General features: G+C 33.0%; 2 long non-coding RNA genes across 8 annotated transcripts; both read left to right on the top strand.

Annotated features, from left to right (window-relative positions):
- The first annotated feature begins 1,790 nt into the window (after nt 1–1,790).
- Nucleotides 1,791–2,988, top strand: LOC113317265. The gene is made up of 3 exons (XR_003343370.1): nt 1,791–2,049; nt 2,654–2,703; nt 2,853–2,988. It is a non-coding gene; the product is annotated as an uncharacterized LOC113317265 (long non-coding RNA).
- A 3,582-nt stretch (nt 2,989–6,570) lies between these two features.
- On the top strand, nt 6,571–10,972 carry LOC113319425. Of its 7 annotated transcripts, none has more exons than XR_003345452.1 (7): nt 6,571–6,675; nt 6,790–6,856; nt 6,992–7,059; nt 7,747–7,787; nt 7,900–7,938; nt 8,056–10,041; nt 10,154–10,972. It is a non-coding gene; the product is annotated as an uncharacterized LOC113319425 (long non-coding RNA). The 7 variants fall into 7 exon arrangements; XR_003345449.1 differs by lacking the exon at nt 6,571–6,675 and having other exon boundaries at nt 6,709–6,856; nt 8,056–8,822; nt 8,919–10,041; XR_003345448.1 differs by lacking the exon at nt 6,571–6,675 and having other exon boundaries at nt 6,709–6,856; nt 8,056–9,064; nt 9,325–10,041.
- Nucleotides 10,973–20,910: the final 9,938 nt, after the last annotated feature.

Raw genomic sequence — 20,910 nt, 5'->3', positions numbered from 1 at the left:
ACTTTAGGGTTATTGGTGAATGAGTGTGTGAATGATGCTTGATTGACTAACATGTATGGTGATGGACGGCGAATTCCTTAACCAGCTTTTTCCTCTGATATTTTCTTAAAACATTTTGAACTTTCGTTTTTAATTTAAACTATTAAAAAACAACAAAATCCCCCCAGTTTACTTAAGTCTTCAAATACGAATAGCAACCCATATCTCCCTGTGGAACGAATCTGTTCTTATAACTATACTATTATTTATAATTGTGAAGTAAAAGAACTTAAATTATTTTTGTTTGGCTGACAACCGACCAACCATTGTATAACTTTTGTTGGGTATTTTTTTTTCTTTTTTTCTTGTCGGTTTCGTGGGGTATTTCTTATTTGAATTTATCTGCAACTTGTTGGTACAGTATGAGCAAGAACTCTTCCAGGTCTAATATATCAAATGAAACAGGCAAAGATTGTGCCGCTTATTTTCGTATCATGCAGAATGGTTCTCGCGGGTGCAAAGGTAAATTAATTTATGTAGCATTGTTACTCTTTTTTTACATGTGTAATTATATTTTTTAACTTCACGATGTTAGATGATTTATGGTGCCTGGCTTGGTTCGTTTCAGGTTCGAGGTGATATATGTACACAACCTTTGATAATATATATCTAGTCCTAACTGAGTTCAGAAAGAGTCAGCAGTAAGATATGATACTCCTTGCTCATGTATCTTAGAAGAAATAGTTCCTCGCCAATGAATGTTTTTCATTTTGTTAGTATGAATAAGATCCACTGTCATGGACCTTATCAAATTACTGCTCTACCTACCTTCGGAAAAATATACATATATGTTTACAAATGATTCTTTGTTTGCAAGGTACGACACCAAACAAAGTTCAGCATTCGTTGTGATTTTACAACATATTCTAATGTTTCTGGACACAAATACTGCAGATTTAGGTACTTCTTACACTGCCTCTGTATATATATGTATGGACAACAGCTGCGACTATTGCATGTTTTTAGCTTTCGGTAGTTGCTTACTCTTTTCTTTCATGATATTAAATTTGATATTTAAAACTCTTCTATAGGTTTAGGATTTTTTTTAGGTAGAGTGATATAAACCGATGATCTCCAAATGCTTTCAATTCGTATAATATAATTTCCTTGTCCTCATATATCTCTACTATCTCGTCTTTCAAAGAGAATTTTTCTTACTGAAACTAATGCATATTTATATAGTTGGCGGAGCAATAATCAGCTATGGAGCATCTTCGTCATTGGTCCTTACTTTTGGAACCTAAAGTAGCAATAAATGGCTTAGAAAGCAACTGTCTAAGCCATTTATCAAGGGATACCTACACACATGAGTATTTTGAACTGCATGTATCACACCTAGAAGGCCTGTAGTAGGAAAATACAGTGATTTGTCTAAAAATAATAAATCCTGCCGACTTCCTAAACAGAATGGAAATGGTTCAACAACATCTATGGATTAGTTTAATATAGTGTCTGCAACATGCATGGACTGAATCTTGGTGTGTCTTTGTTCTGTTGGTGGTTCACTCTTGTGGATATGTTCCTAATTTTGCCATTTTATCGGGAGGCCTATGTCTATAATATAAGCTATTCTGTGCAAGTTTTGCAGTGATTTTGTGCACCTGTTAAAAAATTGGTAATATCCCCCTTGTACTAGCTGTCGAGTGTCAACTCTTTTTAGTCAGTGAGTCTGATTAATGACAGATCTTGCTTATAGTCGTTGTACTCTTTCCTGTATTCGGTGCTTGTACTTGTTTGCTGTTATTGTTTCTGATATGTATCTCATTTGAATGGTGCCTGTTATCTGCTCAACTCAGGTGAATTGGTTATTTTACTTGTCTGTTAGTCATTTTTCGATCTGAACAACTGAACACACAATGTTCTTATGTGTTAGATTGACCTGTGCATAATTTACTAACTAATTTGTTTTGGTGAAATAGTTATTAGTAGATCGACAAGCTGCATCCAGAACTATCCCGGCATCAGCCATTAGGAACTACCAGTCTTCGCACACTATCTCCAATTTTAAAGGTACTCAGGTTACTTCTTAACCTCATGTAGAACTGTACTCATCTAAGTGTTAGTTCATTGGTACCGTGCATTTGTTAAATGCATCTTAGGTGGCTAATGAGAGACTTGATCACCGAAAATCATTCTTGTCACATATTCCACCATTTCACCAAAGCTAAAAAATAAACTTCTATCTGAATGAAATGCTTTTGTTTGCGTTATCTTGTGTGACCCATTCCTCATCCGAGTACGTTGGCTAGCATTTAGCAAGTTTTGTGCACTTTAAACAAAAGAGAGGAATTTGTAATGAGATTTATCTACTTTATTTTCCATCATTCCGTTATTCAGTGTACAAGTTCACAAGCATAGGGAACTTGTCACTAACCAATTTTTGTGAGTATCGAGTACCCTTTTGTAGTTTTTTTCTTTCATATGGATGCATATAACATAGCATAGTAAACTGCAAGAGACTCTAAGTGTGGTGTGTAAGGCTTGTAGTTTTTGCACACCGGGTGTTTCCCAATTCAGTTAAGGTTTAAGCTTGATGTACTTGCTGTGTAATTTGTGTATTCACGATGATCCACTTTGGGATTTTAATACTTTGGTTTATGTTGGTAAAATGCAGATCCTACAATATTGGTTTAGGATTCAAGACTCCCCGAGAAGCTACTGAAGGTTTGTGATAACCCTTGAATACTTAAAATTATTATGCATCTTATACAATCTTTAATTCTTGCTTTTCTTAATTGTGTAAAGTTCTGCAAGTTTTCTATCGTATGTACACTCTTGTTATGTTCGCTAATACCCGACAGTTTCTATTGCAGGAAAATCATAGTGGGAGATGAAACTTGGACATTGTGGTTTGCATTGTTAGTTTTCTTATGGGATCCTTTCCAGCCAACAACGGAAATCAGAATTACTACTTCAACTTCGAATCCAGCAGAATAAGAGTGGGAGATGCCTATGATCTCAAAGATCAGCTTGATAAGGTATTGATGCTTACTCTCTATTTTCCTATCACCTAAGGTATCTTATACTCTGGTTGTGTAAAGCCCTGTCTCCCTTTTACCCTTTTTGTATGCTATCGTTTCGGGTTTCATTGAATTATGTGAATTATTAGTTTTTCGACTAATGATATAGCCTTCACTTTCAACCTTACTTAATCATGTTTTCTCTGCCATACCGAATATTTGTTGTAGCAAGGGAAGAAGCGTCTAGTTGATTACCTCGAAAATGTTAAGAGTTGTTTTAGCAAGAGTGGTCAGATTCACAAAACTAATACTTGATTTCTGAAATTTAGGTCCAAGGGAGGATACATCTTATACTTGAGATGCTACTCTTTTAGCTTATGCACCCTTAACATTGTACATCTACATGTCTTTAAATTTCTTTCTCAGACTCTCCTCTTGACCATAAATGATGATCAAGCAGGATTGAATTTGCAGGGTCAGATTTCCTTGCATAACCTAGCATATAAGGTCTGACATTTTACTCGTACTCTGAATATAGTTCGATACCTTTATGGATGTCGTCTCTCTCTTACAGATGGTCTCATAAGGGTCACTGATGTCATGATTGATGGTAAGATCGATGTTGCTGCTGGACAAGTTAATGTTGGAAAGGGTTGTCCTTTTGCAGTTATGTTCGTAAGTAAGCTGGTGCCAAGGTCATGATGACTGAAATTGTTGAAATCGTTAGGACTTGTATCACTTCTCTTTAAGAAACCTTTAACTTTTTAATTAGCAGCTGAATCCTTTTTTCTTTTTATGTGTTTGGACTAAATTTATGAGTCCAGTTCAATGTAATAGAGTTGTCATTTTGTATTAGATGAATTTGGTTTTAGAATTTGAATTTGAATTGTCATTTGAATTTTAATATTAATTTGAATTTGAATTGTCATTTGAATTTCAATGTAATTTGAGTTTCACTTTGCTGTAATTTGAATCTGAATCAGAATTGCCAGTCAGAATGACAGCAGTCAGCCAGCCAAATATGACATATTTTTAATATTAAAATAAATCAAATCTACGACGTCATACAGATGTCGTGCTTAGCGGCATTTTGAAAGCATCGTTATTTAGGGGCACCTTGACAGTGTCGTTTCAGAAAAAGACACTGAATCTAGGGCACTTTCAGCGGCACTCTGGTAGTGTCTTTTAACCGTCTGAAACGACACTATTCGACTATCTTAAAACGGCTATTTTCCACTAGTGATCATAGTTTTAGCCTTTATTCAAAACCAAGAACGGATCTGAAAGTTATGCTTGACAAGAGTGCTTTTGTGGAGAAATAGAAGCGCTACACAGTAAGCAAACTATAAAACTAGTTCTATCAAAATTGCTAATTTCTTGTATAGAATCAACCTCTCCGTCTATCCTAGTCCAAGCCAAGAACTTCCGTCACAAAAAAAGCGTAAAAAAAACAATGCTCATTCGTAACGATACTATTTCAGACAAAATACGTTGTAGTTTCATACTGAAGTGCTATATATTTTTGTTTAAAAAGAAATAGGTGATAGATAAACCAACAATGGTCTAATAAAGGAGGTTCATTAGATACCAAAAATGGTTTCATCAAAAATAGCAGATTATACCAGCAGCACCAAACCATCAAAATGATGACACCATATGTAAACCACATATAAACTATGAGCACAAACAAAGTGGAACCGATAACTATGAGCACAACACAAACAATAATTGAAATTTGGCTTCACCAATAAATGAAAATGATGTAACCAGATTTGGTTTCATCAGAAAAACTAGAAATAAACACACATATGAAGGCAGTTGTATCATGATTATGGTGAAACCAAATTATAAATATACCTTAGAAAACATTACTAATTGGAAAATGATGAAACCAAGACCAGAATATACCTTACCAAACATTAACTAGTTACATCAAACAAGACCAGAACATACCTTAACAAATATTAACAATTGGAAAATGATGAAACCAAAAATGGCTTCATCAAAAACAACAAATTATATTCTGTTTCAATGCCTTCATATGCAATACCAGTAGCACCAAACCATCAAAAATGATAAAACCAAATCATCAAAATGAAGATGATGGAAACCAATTTTGGTTTCATCAAAGAAACTCGATTATGAAACCTAAGATGAAGAAAATCGATTATGAAACTACAGAAGCCTAAGTATGAAATCAATCATGAAACCTAATTTATGCAAAATCATTGACGAAACAACAGAAACCTAAGATTCATAATCGATTTTCTACAGAAACCTAAGATTCATAAACTATGGAAACCTAAGATTTATAAACAACATCAAAATGAAATCACTAACGAACATCTAAAGAACAATAAATTAGGTGAAGCCACTAAATAAAATCAAAATTTGGTTCCGATTTACCTTTCGGAGATTGTTTGACCACTTTCTTCAGAACTTTCTTCATCTTTTCATCTTGCTTCTTCGCCATTTAGGTTAAAATCAAAATGAAACCTAAACCTAATTTCCGTTCGAAGGTTAGATTTCTTTTTATTGAGTTCAAAGAAGTATTTTGTGGATTAAGAAGAGGAAGGAATCAAGATCTAGGGTTACTGTTTCTGGTTTCTGTGGGAAGAGAAGAGAAGGTTTCTGAGGTAAGAGAAATGTCGGTTTAGAGTGGGATAATACCGAAGAGAAATGACGGTATATGAAAATAGACTGAAGGGTGTTTTAGACATTTTAGGTAAAATGGAGTTTATGTGTTGATTTTGTTTTGGTGGGTCTATTTTAGATGGAAAGCGACCCCTATTGGGCTATACCGCGCGCGTTAAAAAAATAAATCGAATGATCATCATGTGATGAGAAAATAAATCGAATGATCATCACGTGATGAAAAAATAAATCGAATGATCATCAAGTGTCCAGTGTCCGTTTACATACACAAAAAATGTTATTTTCTTAATTACATCCCCAAACTATCAATTAAATCGAGAAAAAATAAAATTTCAAAAAAAAACGAAAAAATATAATTTCAAAAAAAAACCTGATTAGCCTGGTCATAAATCTCTATTCTACAAAACTTGATTAGCCTGGTCATGAATCTCTTTTCCACAAATCTTTGTTGGTGGTCCTGTACATCAGTTGGATTTTTGTTAGTAATCTGTATGAATGATTCAGAACAAAAATTATGATTTGAATAAAGCTAATACAAACAAAAAATGGAGCTAATACAAAACAAACAAGCACTCAAGAAACTATGATTTCCAAAAATTATTTTTCTTAATTCGTTTTTTTCTATAATTAAAATAATATTGAAAATGTAAACAAAATCCTTACATATTATTTTCCTTATTAAAAATATTATTTAATGGTTAATAATTAATAATTAATTAAAAAAATAGAGAAAATGTAAACAAAATCTTTACATATTATTTTCCTTATTAAAAAAATATTATTTCATGGTTAACAATTAATTCACGATTTCTATAATCTCTATTTCATGGTTACTAATTAAGATTTCATGAGCAACCAATAATTACGGTAATACGAGAATAATGTAAGTATCCAAATTTACAAAAGTTTCATAACTTTTAGGGTGTTGTTTCCTAAACAGGGTAGTTTTCCCTAAACCGAGATTCTTTTTTTCTGGAAATTCTGGACTTGAATGATCTCTATATAAAGAACCCGAGCAAAGGTAAAATCTCATCATTCCTGCTGTTTTTTTTTTGCTAGACTTTTGCCTTTTTTTCTTTCCATTTATCAGTTCTTTTAGGAATATGTCTGCTAATGGTGATTTTATGATCCACAGAACTCATGTGATGATGCTGTGTATTGATAATCCACAGAACGCATGCGACGATGCGTGTATTGATAAGGTGATAAATTTTGTCCGTGGCATTTGTGTTTTGTAATTGTATTTTTTTATATTCGTTTTGGATTTGTAAGTATGTGTATATTTTTTGTTTTGCATATGTTTGCAAACAACAATTTATGATCAACATCTGCGATAGTCAGATTTCACGGATATTGCTCTCCGTTATTTTGAAGATTTGCGGCCATACTAATAATCACATGCAAGGTATAAAATTGTGACATCCTATTTGTTTCCATTTTTTTTGTATGTATATTTGTGATGAATAGTTGCGGCATCCATATTTCATCTGATATCTGTCATTTGAAAGCTTCGTGGCTATAATAATAAACTCATGCAAGGTATAAAATCCTAAAACCTATTTTTTTGTTTAATGATTTTATGTTAATGATTTTTTTTAGACATAAAAAAGATATCGAATATTTTTTTCCTTAGACATAAAAGATGTCGAATATGTTGACAATCTCAAAATCGCAAAAATAACATTAATTCTAAGATATTAAACGATATTATTCCCAGGAAAAAAAAAGGATTCTTAGAGTTGGTCTTTCATTGTAAAGCATTCAATAAAAATGTGAATATTTTTTTTTCATAATATTGTTTATTCTGTGCAAAAATAAAATAAGTGTAATCTCTAACTATAAATGAGTTTTAATACTTTTTGCTTAATATTATTTATCCCATACAAAAATAAAATAAGAATAATTTCTATTTTTTTTTTATTCCTATAGTGCGAGTTATGCTCGATATTTTTGGACAAAATATTGCAAAAAAATATGTGTGGAAATGTAATTCTATTTCAAAGCGGTGTAAAAAGATACTTAATATTTTTTCTTGGGCATTCGTAAGATTCCTCTTAATTTGTTCTTCTTTGGTTTGTATTTTATTTTGCAGTTGTTGCCTTCCTGGTGACAGGAGCGCAATAATAATGTAACGTAAGAATAAAAATCATCTTTTTTTCTAGGATTTTTGTTTGGCTTAAATCATTTTTTTGGTCATTCCTAAGATTCTTCATTGTTCTTTTTTGATTTGTATTTTATTTTGCAGTTGCTGCCTTGCTGACGATATGAGCGTCAATACTAAAATGTAACGTAACAATAAAAATCATTTTTATTGTTTTTTCTTCTTTTAGGGTTTGTGTTTGGCTTAATTTTTCCCATATACTTTAAATGTCTAAATAGTATTTGCGTTTTTGTTTTCAAGGTCTCAAGATGTTTTCCTTTGATTCAGTCGAACAATGAACACGAGTTCAAATTACTTCTAACATCAGCGCAATATTTTGGTTGCTCTATTCGTTATTTTCGAGCATTTGGTGATGGTTTGTTTCTGCCTGGAGCATTTGGTTCTCCGCTGCCAGGTGGGTGCACTTCCGTTTCCTTCAAAGCTTCAACCCGTGAGTGGAAAAATCTTTATGACCTTAACATCTCCAACACAATTAATTGGAGTTTATGATGTGAGATCATATCTTGAGATCTTACTCTTTTTAACAATGTTGTGCGATTCAATTTTGGTATGACACCTTTATTTATTTTCTCCATTTTGTGATCCCCATTAAATGTGTAGATTTCAGAAAATTTTACTGCAAATATTGTCGGTTATAGTTTTTGACATTTGTTTAGTAAATTTTCATCAAAAATATATATAGTGGAATGTATCAGTTGTGGAAGTCCAGGCGTAAGTGAGTACATATGTGCTCACTTTTTGCATCTGTGCATAGGTGCTAGGGTATTGGGCGCTTAAGGGAGGTACTAAAATTGAGTGAGCTAGATTTTAACTGTTTTTGTCCATTAATATTTTTCTTGATCATCTCCCTTACTGTATTAGTTTTTGAAAGTAAAAACACATCCTTGACACAATGTTGTAGCTTTGAGTCTTCTGTGGCCTCTAATTTTTTCTTTCATGGCTGCTCTGCTTTTGTCATGTTCTAGATCAATGCAAATGGCATGACCTACAAGAAAATGACTTTATAGGTGGGTATCCAAAGCCGATGAAATACTTTGGTTGAAGGATTTTAGTCAGAGTACGGTATACTCTCTTATAGCAACATTGCATTCTGCACTTTTCAGATATATCCACAGGAGAGTTCATGGAATTTATGTCTCGCTGGATAAAATTAATGAGTATGTGGTAATAAAGTTTCAACGGTACCTTGGACAAGTAGGAAAAGGCATACAATCAAATGGGTTTTTGTAGTTGGCGATGCAAAAAATAGGTTTACAACCTCTTCTACATTATTTTTTCTTGAAAGATAATTTAAACCAAGAAAGTGTTGCCATGCACTGATAGTTATGATGCTAAAAAATGTTGTAAATTCGATGCTAGCAAATATAGTCTATGGAGTTCCAAGGGTTGTGCTCCCTATTTTTTCTATTTCTTATTGTGTTCGTTTGTTGTCTTTAAGAATGTGATCTTTTCTCTTTTAAATTTTCGTCCTGACACAAATTAACTATTGCCATCCCTGATTGAGGATAGCCGGCAGGTGCAGATAGAACTTCTCATGAATAAATATGGGCATACAACCTAAAGAATAAATGAAAGGTGCAAAGTCAACTTTCGTCGTACCTCCGGTAAGCCAATATCTAACCAGTATGATCTACTTATTTAAATATCATTAGCTCAGTGTAGTCTTGGAAAAAATTATTGCGACCAGTTCAAGTCTCAAGAATAATTATATAAGTATACAAATCCAAATCAGGTAATGTCCGACCAACATTGGCATTTTTGAACAGATATATCCAACCCATCCTGGAAGAGGAATCCTGAAAAGGAGGTTAGCTCTTTTTGCGTTTCTCCTTAATCCGGTATATGTATAGGGATTGATATACTTGAAAAAGATGATCGAGAATGGTTCCCTTGAAGAAAATCATCTCCGTTTGGCGTTGGTGGTTGCGCTTGAGCTCAAGGAGTTGCTACAACTGGAGTCGTTCAAGTCTCATTTCCAGCCAAGAACATAAATAGCTTAAATAGAGAAAAATTCTCAACTAATCAACCCACTAAACATCAACAAGAGAAACAAAGAGCATCAGCCCGAGAGGCGAGAAAGAAAATTACCTGATAATTTTTATTATATTATATATCTTGATGGTTCATGTGCGTCTTAACTTTATTAACTTAACAGGTTGATAACTTGAATAAGAAATGCGGACTTGCTAAAATGATTGATTTAGCAATTGCATCTCTGTTACTAAGGTACTCATCTGTAATTGGATTTTCTTTTTGTCGCTAAGGTAATCATCTACGTAAATTATTTCATCCATACCTCTTCAACTAAACTTTGTTTCCATTCTTCTAAACTGCATAGGTTTTTCAGCGAGTTTCAAGATACTAAAAGATCACTTGACGTCACAATTAATGCAAGGAAACCAGAGGTAGAAAGTGCTATGGCTGAGCGCAGTTCAACAACTTGTTAACATCAAGAGCATCACTTCAAGTAGTCAAGAATCATTAAACATTATCCAACCTCAAACTCCTGATGCAGTTTATTACAAATCTGGATTATCAATGAGAAAATTACATACATCGGCACTAGCTTGCTAGGCTTTAAGCCTCCCAGGTCAAAAATAGTTTACATGCTGAACCATTTGTTTCAAAACATAAAAGTTTTGAGTAAATGTCAATAAAGATGGTCAAAGGCCCCGACTTTTGGGAATTTTACGCGTGACTCTGATCAGTTTAGACGTAATAGTGGCAAGTTTTCAAGGAGATTTAGATTGCCAATAGACTAAAGTTGATCAAGCTATAGAGAAATGATGGATGTGAATGTGAGTATTCTACCTGAACTTTTAGTTTGGAATTTTTTATTTATTTGCTGCCTTTGTACGAAAAGTGATGGTTGTGGGGGCAAGCTTACTAATGCTAATAAGTGACCAATGGGTGTTTTATTATAGCACATTTGAACCCATTCTTGTAAACATGAATGAACTTATTTCATATGCGGTCTTGATATCACAAATACAACATAAATGAAAAAAGTTTGGTACTTAAGAAAAGAAGTCAAGAAATAGTAGGCGTCCAATTTCAACTTTCGGACTTTCTGGAAAAATTAGTGAATCATAGGTTCCAAATCTTACAATTAGCACACTAGTATTACAAATAGATAGCGTACTGTTAGATTGAAAATTCCTGCTACACAACCAACCAGGTGAATCAATTAGAATCGATGCACTTTGTAATATAGACGAAACAAGTATAAGAAATCCTACTCTTTTTTTTTTTTTGATAGGAAATCCTACTTGACTCATTCAGTAACTAAAATATATGTGTATACGAATCACAGCCAAGCATGCCTTAATTTGATTCATTTTTCTAGACTCATTAACATTCTATCTTGATTTAGGTTCCAAATAACGTAAGTTAGGTCTCATTTCCAAGGGTCCAAATAGGTATCACATAAAAAGTATAGCTATAGTGGTGGTGACGCTAATCCCATGTAACTTAGTCGAGTTAACAAAAAAGTATAATTATAGAGAAACCAACAACGACCATTTAAGGGTGACTGGCATTTTTCTACCGAGAAGGTAGAGATCCACTTTTTATTTATGCAAATATCCTGCACAGTACGACAAATATCAAATTGTGTGAAACTAATCCATTTTTTAGAGTACTACAACAATATGGATATTGGTGCAATGCTGCTTTGACAGTCGGTAATAATGTTAATTCTATTTTTTTGTAATCCATGCTAATAGAAATGCAGGACATGACAAATATTTATATTTTACCTACCCAACAAGTTCAAAATGATCCATGTGCTTCGTGCACAGACAAATATTCATTCCGTTCCACATATACGAAGAAAAATATATATACATATCAGTTTAATAAAATTCTTATATTAAATTTAGAACCTACATTTGAGGATACCTCTATAAATTGGGGGATACTAAACAAAAAAACAAAAGAGATACTACAAAATCGAAGAACCCCTTATCTATATTTTTTGATAATGGCTAAATTTCCTTTATTTAATTAGTTGTTATGGTTGTTAGATTATATTAATTATTAGATTAGTGAGATAAATGTATAGATTATAGTTATTACTTTTAGGTTGTATTTATTTTTAGATGAAAAAGAAAACCAAAGTTAAGATTTGTCATTGCCTTCGTCCAGTATCCATGCCGATAGTAAAAGGTTGGCATGGTCACAAATTAAAGACTATACTGATTGTTAAAGATTTTAACAAGGAAATAAAAAGGAAATAAAAAACAGTCGGCATGGTCTTCATCTCTATTGCCGACTTAAGCTTCCATTTTGGTAGTTAAATCATTTGTATCTGATGGATTCATTCAACTGTGTTGCCTCCATTTAACTTGTGCATATACTATTATTTAACTCTTGATTTTACTTAGACTCATTTGACTTGGACGTCAAAGTTGATGAATGCTCTTGATCCTTGACAAGTGCATATGTTCTCGATGCTGATCCAGTAGAAAGGCTAATCAATCCATCACTGTCCATTTCATTCGAATATTAAGAGCTCCATTCGAAACAAAATGGTAGTGGGTTTTCCAAAGAAAATTTTTTAGTCCAAATAAAACGGAACAACTAAAAAAGATAAACACTAATGATTTAATTGAAAATTCATTTGCTAAAGTACAAACAGTCGGTATGATTTTTATCACTCATGAAGATTATGGCCCAAATGTGGGTTCTAAATTTACGATTCAGTACTAAATTTATTATAATTAAATTATAGTCAATTTACTCATTACTAAATTAAATATCCAAATAATATTTAGATTAATTTATCGCAATCATGATGCAAGCTAAATTTCTTAATTACATTGACTTTTTGAATAATTGCGATGTTGTTTTATTATTTGTTTTAGTTTATAAGGATCTAAAGTCCATAAATATTTATTGGTTTTTTATTAGTTTATTCAATGTTTTATTAGCATTTTGATAATATATTATTTTTCTTTATATTAAACTATTTTAAAATATTGATAATAGATTCAATATTTTGTAACGAGGCATTGACCCGTGCGTAGCACGGGTGACAAACTAGTAATAAAAAAACAAACCATTCACAATATTGTTAAATTCCTGGTTCAAACAAAAAGAAGTTAGCACCTGTATTTACCATGCTCATGCTCTAAGGATCATGATGCTCAGTTGTTGCTTGATTGGGATCATCAGTACCCTCCCCTTCAGGCACTTCCGAGTCAGTTGCTGGTGCTTTTGCTGGTTCTGGTGCATCATTGCCTGACATCTCATCTCATGTTGCTGCTGGAACGGGTGTTGCTGGCTGATTTTGTGGAATTGTCCCAGATGAATTCTGCGTCCCATATTCGGCTTCAACATGAGCAACCATCCCGGCTGCAGCCCTCCAGACTGCAGGGCACACATAATCAAGCAGAGCATATGGCATCCCATGGACACGAATAGGCATAGCATCACGACGAACAAGATCACTACTCACTATAGCAGGCAGTGTGATGGTATCAAATCCCAATCTACCCCCACCGGCAAGCAAATGCTGAATTACAACAAGTACCACACCTTCATTGACTACATACTCCCCAAGAGTAGGTATTAGAACAATTGCTGAAATGCGCCTGCAAAACAATCACTAAGAAAAACCAAACAAATAATATTATGGCTGAGTCATGACCAGGTCGCTCTCTTTAAGACGTTTCGCGGCTCTGCCCAAGATTGTGCAAGCAGTTCTTCAATGTCGCGTCGTCCCCAGGATAAAACAGCCGAGATCAATCTCTTACACAATCACTCTTGCACGATGAGAGGATGTGAAACTTTTGCTCTTCATTCTTGCTCAGAAACTCTCTTAGAAAAACCAAGGATGATTGCACCCGTGTTTTTCTTTCTCAAAAAATCATTTTTATTTTTAAACTCAAAAGACATAAAAATGAAGCTCTCACCTTAGAAAAAAAAAGTTTCAACAACTCTAGAAATTATTTTCATAAAAAATCTGAACAAATTCAATTCAAGCATATACACTATCTTCACTCAAGTCTTTCATGTCAAATAGTAAACTAAGCATGTTCTCATTTTCATTAACATCATATAAGTTCGAATTTAAATTCCACAAATCACTTATGCATATACAACAACGAGTGTTATGCATTTCATTTTCATAAATTATGAAATTATTCAAACTAATCAAAAAATTGAGTTATTCTCATTCAATTGTTTCAAAGTTTGTTTCAGAATATTTATGATGATGACTTATCTAACTTATATCCATTTTGTTCTTGTAGAAACTACACAATTTTCATGCTTGGTGAACATAGATTCTCATCTTTAACTTTCACAATCAAGTATATATTTCTACTTATGACTACAAAGAATCATGCATGGTTGAAACAACATCAATAAAGCAAGAATGTAAGTTAATTTAGCGACATGAATGCAAGTGTCAACGATTTTCTGTTTGCTTATCTAAAAACAATAGGCTCATAAAATTTTTTTGCCAAAGATTTAATTAAATAATCTTTTTTTTTTAAAGAACAAAGTTGCTCTCTATGAGTAAATTTTAAGCAACAAAATTATAAGCAACAAAATATTCATGATATATGCTTTTCTAGGTTCATTCTTAGTAAATTACTTGTCACCTTCATTTTTCTAGTTCCTCTAATTTAAACCAAAGTTGGTAAAACATAGGGTATGGAAACCCCATTAATTTTTGACTCAAACAAGAATTTAAAAACAATATCCAAAGACCCCAAAAATTGTGAAAACTAATGAACCAATGATTTAAACCCAAAATGTTTTACACAATATAGAGAATAAAATTTCAAACAATTTTTCATGAAAACAATATTGCCTAATTCACTACTCAAAAGATCATATTTGATATAAAGACAAGCTATTCGAAGCATTAAACATGTTTTATAAAATTCTCAAACATTTTATTCCATTTCATACTTACTCAAGTTGTGTAAGATTACATACATGTTATTCAAAAAATTCACCAAGTTTAGAGGAAAACATAACATACTCATAGTCATACTCATCACTAACCCACTAATTTCTTAAAAGCATGACAAAATATTATATATCAAATATTCAAAATTCAATTTATGTTATGATAAAATTTCAATACTATATTCAAAAATTTTATACATAACATACCATTGTAGTTAGTAGTGCAACGACCAAATTCAACAAATTTCTAATCTCAATCTTGTTCATAACAAGATAGGCGGAAACTAGATTCTTTCTCATTTCGAAAGCATGAACATCTTTAACAAGATTGTTCTACCCAAAGTAAACTTTGAGACCGTACCAATACCGAAAATCCTAGTGATATGAGTATATCTCAACGCCACTTTCTTTCAAACGATTCAGTTCAACTTTTGAACCATAACCTATCAAAATAAACATGGTGTAAAACACCAATATATACCAACCTGTCACCGTATCCACAATTCACATTAACTTAGCTTTGAAAAGCGTTGTTAATAACATTTGATATCCTTACAATGCCGTGTAAGAATAGAAAATAACTTCATAATCAATATTATGTTCATTTCTTGGTGAAAGTTGATATTCACATTTGTTTTGACTAGGTTTCTAATTGTTTCGGTTTTGGTTTCGTATCAAATTCTATCTCATAAGTTCCAACCTTATATGAGTCATATGTTTATTGTCATACACAATAATTCTCAATATCTTGTTTCCCTAAAATTTATTCTAAGACTTAACAACCAATTTATTCTATTTAGAATACCATTAGTTCATCAAACATACCTCAATTGCTTTTAAATCTCAATTAGTTATAAACCATTGTCCATTCTCTGCACACCAACAAAGAAATCAGCAACTCCATTGCTCCACACATCGATTAATCTCCCGCAATTTTTATTTCATTAGAAAATAATAACTTGCTCAAGTAAGTGAATTTTCACCTGTTACAATCATGTACATGTGAGCATTTGAAACCAAAAAATAAAAAAATAAAATAAGGTATGCACTTACATAATTACTTGAAAATCGAATAAAACATAGCACTCCATGTTTCCCTTAAGTTTCAAAAAAAGATTCAAAGTTATATAGTTATAACATCATACATATAGTTATAACTTTGTACTAAGCATATTATCAAACACATGTGGTGCATTAGTTTGATTTCTAACTATGATTTTCTTTTTCATTTCCAAAACAAGAGTATGGAGTAATAAAAATCAAAATAAAAACATGAATTTTAATGTAATTTATTACATCTCAATCTCTAATCTCTAATGTCAAGTATCATCTCTTATTTTGGACAAACATGCACAACGATTTTGAAACCACCACATCTCTCAATTTAAAAATCCAAACAGGAAATTTCAAAATGGGTTTCGAAGATAAGTTCATGATATAAAAGTTTCATGTTACACACAAACCCAAAATATCAGCACGGAGATCAGAAAAACTAAATTAATCAATACTAAATTTCTAATCGTCAGAAATTTTCAGCAACATTATCCAGTTTTGTAAAATACTCTAAAAATACTTTTCGGACTCCAATAATTATGTAATTTGGAGGAGTTGATCCTCATGATGTCTTATATATATGGTTAAAATTGCTAGACCCAATTCATTTCCTTGTAGGAGATAAAAATAAAACTCTACAACATGTTAAAAACCATTTGTTTAACATCAACAATGTTTTTCTATGTTAGATATTCATGATGAAAAATATCCTTGTTACAATCCTAGTCTATCAAAATCAGACATAAAAATCTACTTTAGGTATCAAGTAACCTTATACGAAGCATCATGGTTTACCTCAAAAGTAAAATTATACGGTTACATAATTCTATAAAACGAATTAAACAGTGATACTTATCGTGTTTCAGCAATCGTTTTTTTTTATATCCATGGCAGAATATATTGTCTTAAAATTGTTAGAAAAATTTCTAAAATCTTCCTGCAAAACAATCACAAAGAAAAACCAAACAAATAATGTTATGGCTGAGTCACGACCAGGTCGCTCTCTTTAAGACGTTCGCGGCTCTGCCCAAGATTGTGCAAGCAGTTCTTCAATGTCGTTTCGTCCCCAAGATAAAACAGTCGAGATCAATCTCTTACACAATCACTCTTGCATGATGAGAGGATGTGAAACTTTTACTCTTCATTCTTTCTCAGAAACTCTCTTACAAAAACCAAGGATGATCGCACCCATGTTTTTCTTTCTCAAAAAATCATTTTTCATTTTAAACTCAAAAGACATAAAAATGAAGCTCTCACCTTAGAGAAAAAAAATTTTAACAACTCTAAAAATTCTTTTCATAGAAAGTCTGATTTTTTTAGTCAAGGTTTCAATAGAGTTTAATGAGAAATTATTAAAGTGCAATTAACACCATTAACACAACAAAGTATGAAACGGTCAAAATCAATTATAACAAAAAATAGTTTTCATTTTAGAAGAACTTTATTGTTACCAAAAATATTTTAATTGGGAAATAAATTTATGTTTTAAATATATACTCCCAACAGTAGGATGCCTTGCAAAAACAACCCACCCATCTCACATGCACCATGACCTAATTGGATCGAGTCCTGCTGTAGCCGCACCACCAACACCGCCATCAATACACTCATCATTAATCTTATTCCCATCCATATCATCCGAACTCCAATCAGACAACACTTCATCATCGCCACCAGTAACCATACCCTCAATCTTTACTATACCACCATTACTACTACCCTCTTCAACTTCGGTAATGCTACTCTAAAATGGAGGATCATTCTCCTCCTAGCAGACAGTCTTTGAATCTGATAACACTCAACCATTGTAGTTGTGCATTATGTTGAAAACCAATATCATTAGAAGAAAGATTACTACAATATCTACCTTCTGGTGCATCATTTGCTTCTAGTGCTCTTTGAGGATGATCCATCAGATGCTTCTAGAGTTGTCAACTAATCTGGAATGCAATTGGTCGAGTCTGGCTAATTCTCACAACTGTAGAATTGGTTCTCGATGGTTTTTGTATCTCATAAGAAAATTTGGGTTTTTTTCTCACGGCTCTAATGGAAAATTTAGAGACAATGAAGAATGTCGTTGGTTTTTTAGGCATTAATAGAGACGGATCCCAATGCATTCTCACTATTTCAATGAGAATACCCTTATCTCTACCACCTTTCATCGTTTTATTTCTACATAAAACTAATTATGATTCTTGTTTGATCAAAGGTTTAGTATATGTCTGTAGTTTTGCGACAAGTAAAGGACATTCAGAGTATCTTCCCACTTGTGCCCTTCAAACAAGTCAAGTCAGAAATTGGATTGGTTAACATTCTGCAATTTATAATTTGATTAGTCTGTTTGAAATTCCAATCCATGCTAGCAATCCAGAAATTCCTTCAAGAGGATATGAAACTCTTGGAAGGCATCCTGACTCTCAATCCATTCACGCCAAGTTCCCAACCATATGAGTCATAGTTGCAGTTGGATGGAGCCAAATTTTTGAATCCTCAATCCTTCAATTTTGGGTAAGCAAGCCAGCTACATACTCACAAAAAGCACGGACCAATTTAATAAAGATCCAACTATCATCTCTCGAACAAATACATTAACTAGGATATGTCGTTTCACGAGTGTAAACACACGTATAAAACGACTTTCGACTCGGGAATTTCTACCATGCACATGCATGTGCTTCATAATATCGAATGATCATATCCTCACCTACAAGGACAAGGTAAGCAATTTTCAACCCTCAATTGGTACAACCTAGAGTCTACATCGAAGACTTGGTCATCTCTAAGAATTTTACTCTAGACATTACATGGGCTCCTGATGAATCCTCTCATTGCCGCAATAACATTAGAGGAAGTCCTTGCTTCTATCACAATCAGACTGTAAACTAGTTAAATCTCAAGATTCCCAAACCCGTGTTGTACTACAACCCTCATAGCCGATCAAAATTTAAAATACAAATTAAAGTCACTTCTAATGCTAAAATAACCACATACAAACCATAATCATCTATACTCACTTCAACCACATGATTACCATGGATTCCTCTTCAAATTCTAAACCTAAAAACTCAATAGCTAACTTAGTTAATCAAATGAACAACTCTCTCAACATCCCTGAGGACGTATTTCCAAATTTTTTCACAAACCCGGATAAAATCCTACCTAAGAAAGATGTAAGATGGAAGTGATGTTTCATTGTGCGATAAAATCTCTTATGAAACAAGAACCATATCCAGATTTATCAACTCCAATTGAGAGCTCACAAGAGATGCTGGGGTTGAACTTTGGAAAAAAGAGAGGAATTACTACTCTATAAGATTAGGTAACATGGATGACTACAGAGTCTTCATACAAGGTGGTACTACATGTATCTTTGGTAAGCTCATTGTGCTCACTGAAGTCCCTCATACTATGCCGAATTTCATTGATGAAGCAAATTTTTATGTTGTCAAGAAATGGGTTCTGGTCAAAAGAGTCCTCAAACACATCATCCCAGACATCAGTAGCTTGTTAATATCATCTGGTATCTATCAAGATGCTAAAAAACCTTATGGTAATCTGAGGAAAAAACATTAAAGTCTTATTTGATATCTATGTGACTAGTGCTATCAAATATGGTATTGATGCTTATGAGAATCCAATAACCTCTCACTAGATTGATCTAGCATATGCTCTCAACGGTTTAAAGTTTTGCAAAGTTTGCAGGATCTTAGATCACCCTGGCCCTCTTTATAGAGAAAAATTAGAAACTTTATATGGCAATCACGCTCCTAGGACCCCCTCCATATCTACCACTCCATCCAACCCTCAAAACCCAACCACCCCAATTATCTCTCTCATCATCAATCCCAAAAGAAGGGGTATACTGATAAGGATGTTTCTACTAAATATGTTATCAATCCTAATGCTCAAATAAAGCTACTGCTAGATAACAGTACCAATGACCTGGATGAATCTGATGACTTCATTATCTGTAAAGCTAGATCTACCGGGCTAATCCTTGATACTATCAATCTCAAAACCCATAAGTTGTGGCCTGCCAGAAAAAATACATAAAAAGATCATCACTACCAAGAGAATCAAAGAAAAAAATGCCAAGAAGAAAGGAGTGAACATCAAGGATGTTATTAGAGTGCACATCAACTCTTATGCACCATCTAATAGCATTGAAGATAATATCTTCCTAAAGGTCTCTCTCAGTATTCCTAATCCTTTACCAGAGATACATACCTTTTCTAAAATACAAGCTCAACTAAATGTTGAATATGTCAGTCAAAAGAAACAACTATGGGATAAGAGAAAGTTGGAAAAGAAATCTCAGATCATGGAGATATCACCACCTCAAAGCAAGAAAGCTAAAGACTATCCACCTGGTTTTAGCCCAAAATGAATAGTGCGGTTGGATGAGCTTATGCAGGATGGCACCACTATGATTACTAAAAAACCAGTGGGGAAAAACTCTATCAAGGACTTTGAAGTAAAATTACACTACTTATCTGACTCTAATAATACCTTTTATGTGAATATATACATTTCTATCTTACATATTCATAGTTATAACCATGATAACACTAATAACCCCAGTTATACTGAGAATGATAGGATACGTCATGATAAATCCTGATATTTTCTTTCTATGTGAAACCAAACAAAAATCTACAAACCTAAAACACATCCTTAGTAGTAGTGAGGTCACTAATTTTTGGTTTATTGAACCTAAGGGTACCATTGCTACAGCTGGTGGCTTAGCTCTTGCATGAAAATCCAACTTATCCTTTGATATCCTACACCCAATAATTAGCAACCTTTGGATTTTTACTGACTACTACTGTTAGAGCATTGCACGGTCGAACTCACAAGTGTTGCTATCTCAAACTTGTTGTCAAATTTAATTTTCAAAACTATATCTTGATTTCTAGTCTACAATTAGTTAAGTCTCGGACTAGGATAGAAATATAGTTAAGAAACAGTGGACCACGACAGTCATCATTACGTTCTACTGTTTGAAGGTGACCGAAACTTTTGGAGAACTCCATCAACAAAAGGTAAGTGAAGACTGGACCTATTTCTCAAGTTATATTCACTTTTATATCATTGAGACGACGTCGCATAACTAATTAGACT

The sequence above is a fragment of the Papaver somniferum genome, chromosome 10, assembly GCF_003573695.1.
Source record: "Papaver somniferum cultivar HN1 chromosome 10, ASM357369v1, whole genome shotgun sequence".
NCBI classification, from domain to species: Eukaryota; Viridiplantae; Streptophyta; class Magnoliopsida; order Ranunculales; family Papaveraceae; genus Papaver; species Papaver somniferum.
This window is presented reverse-complemented; position numbering and strand designations above follow the sequence as displayed.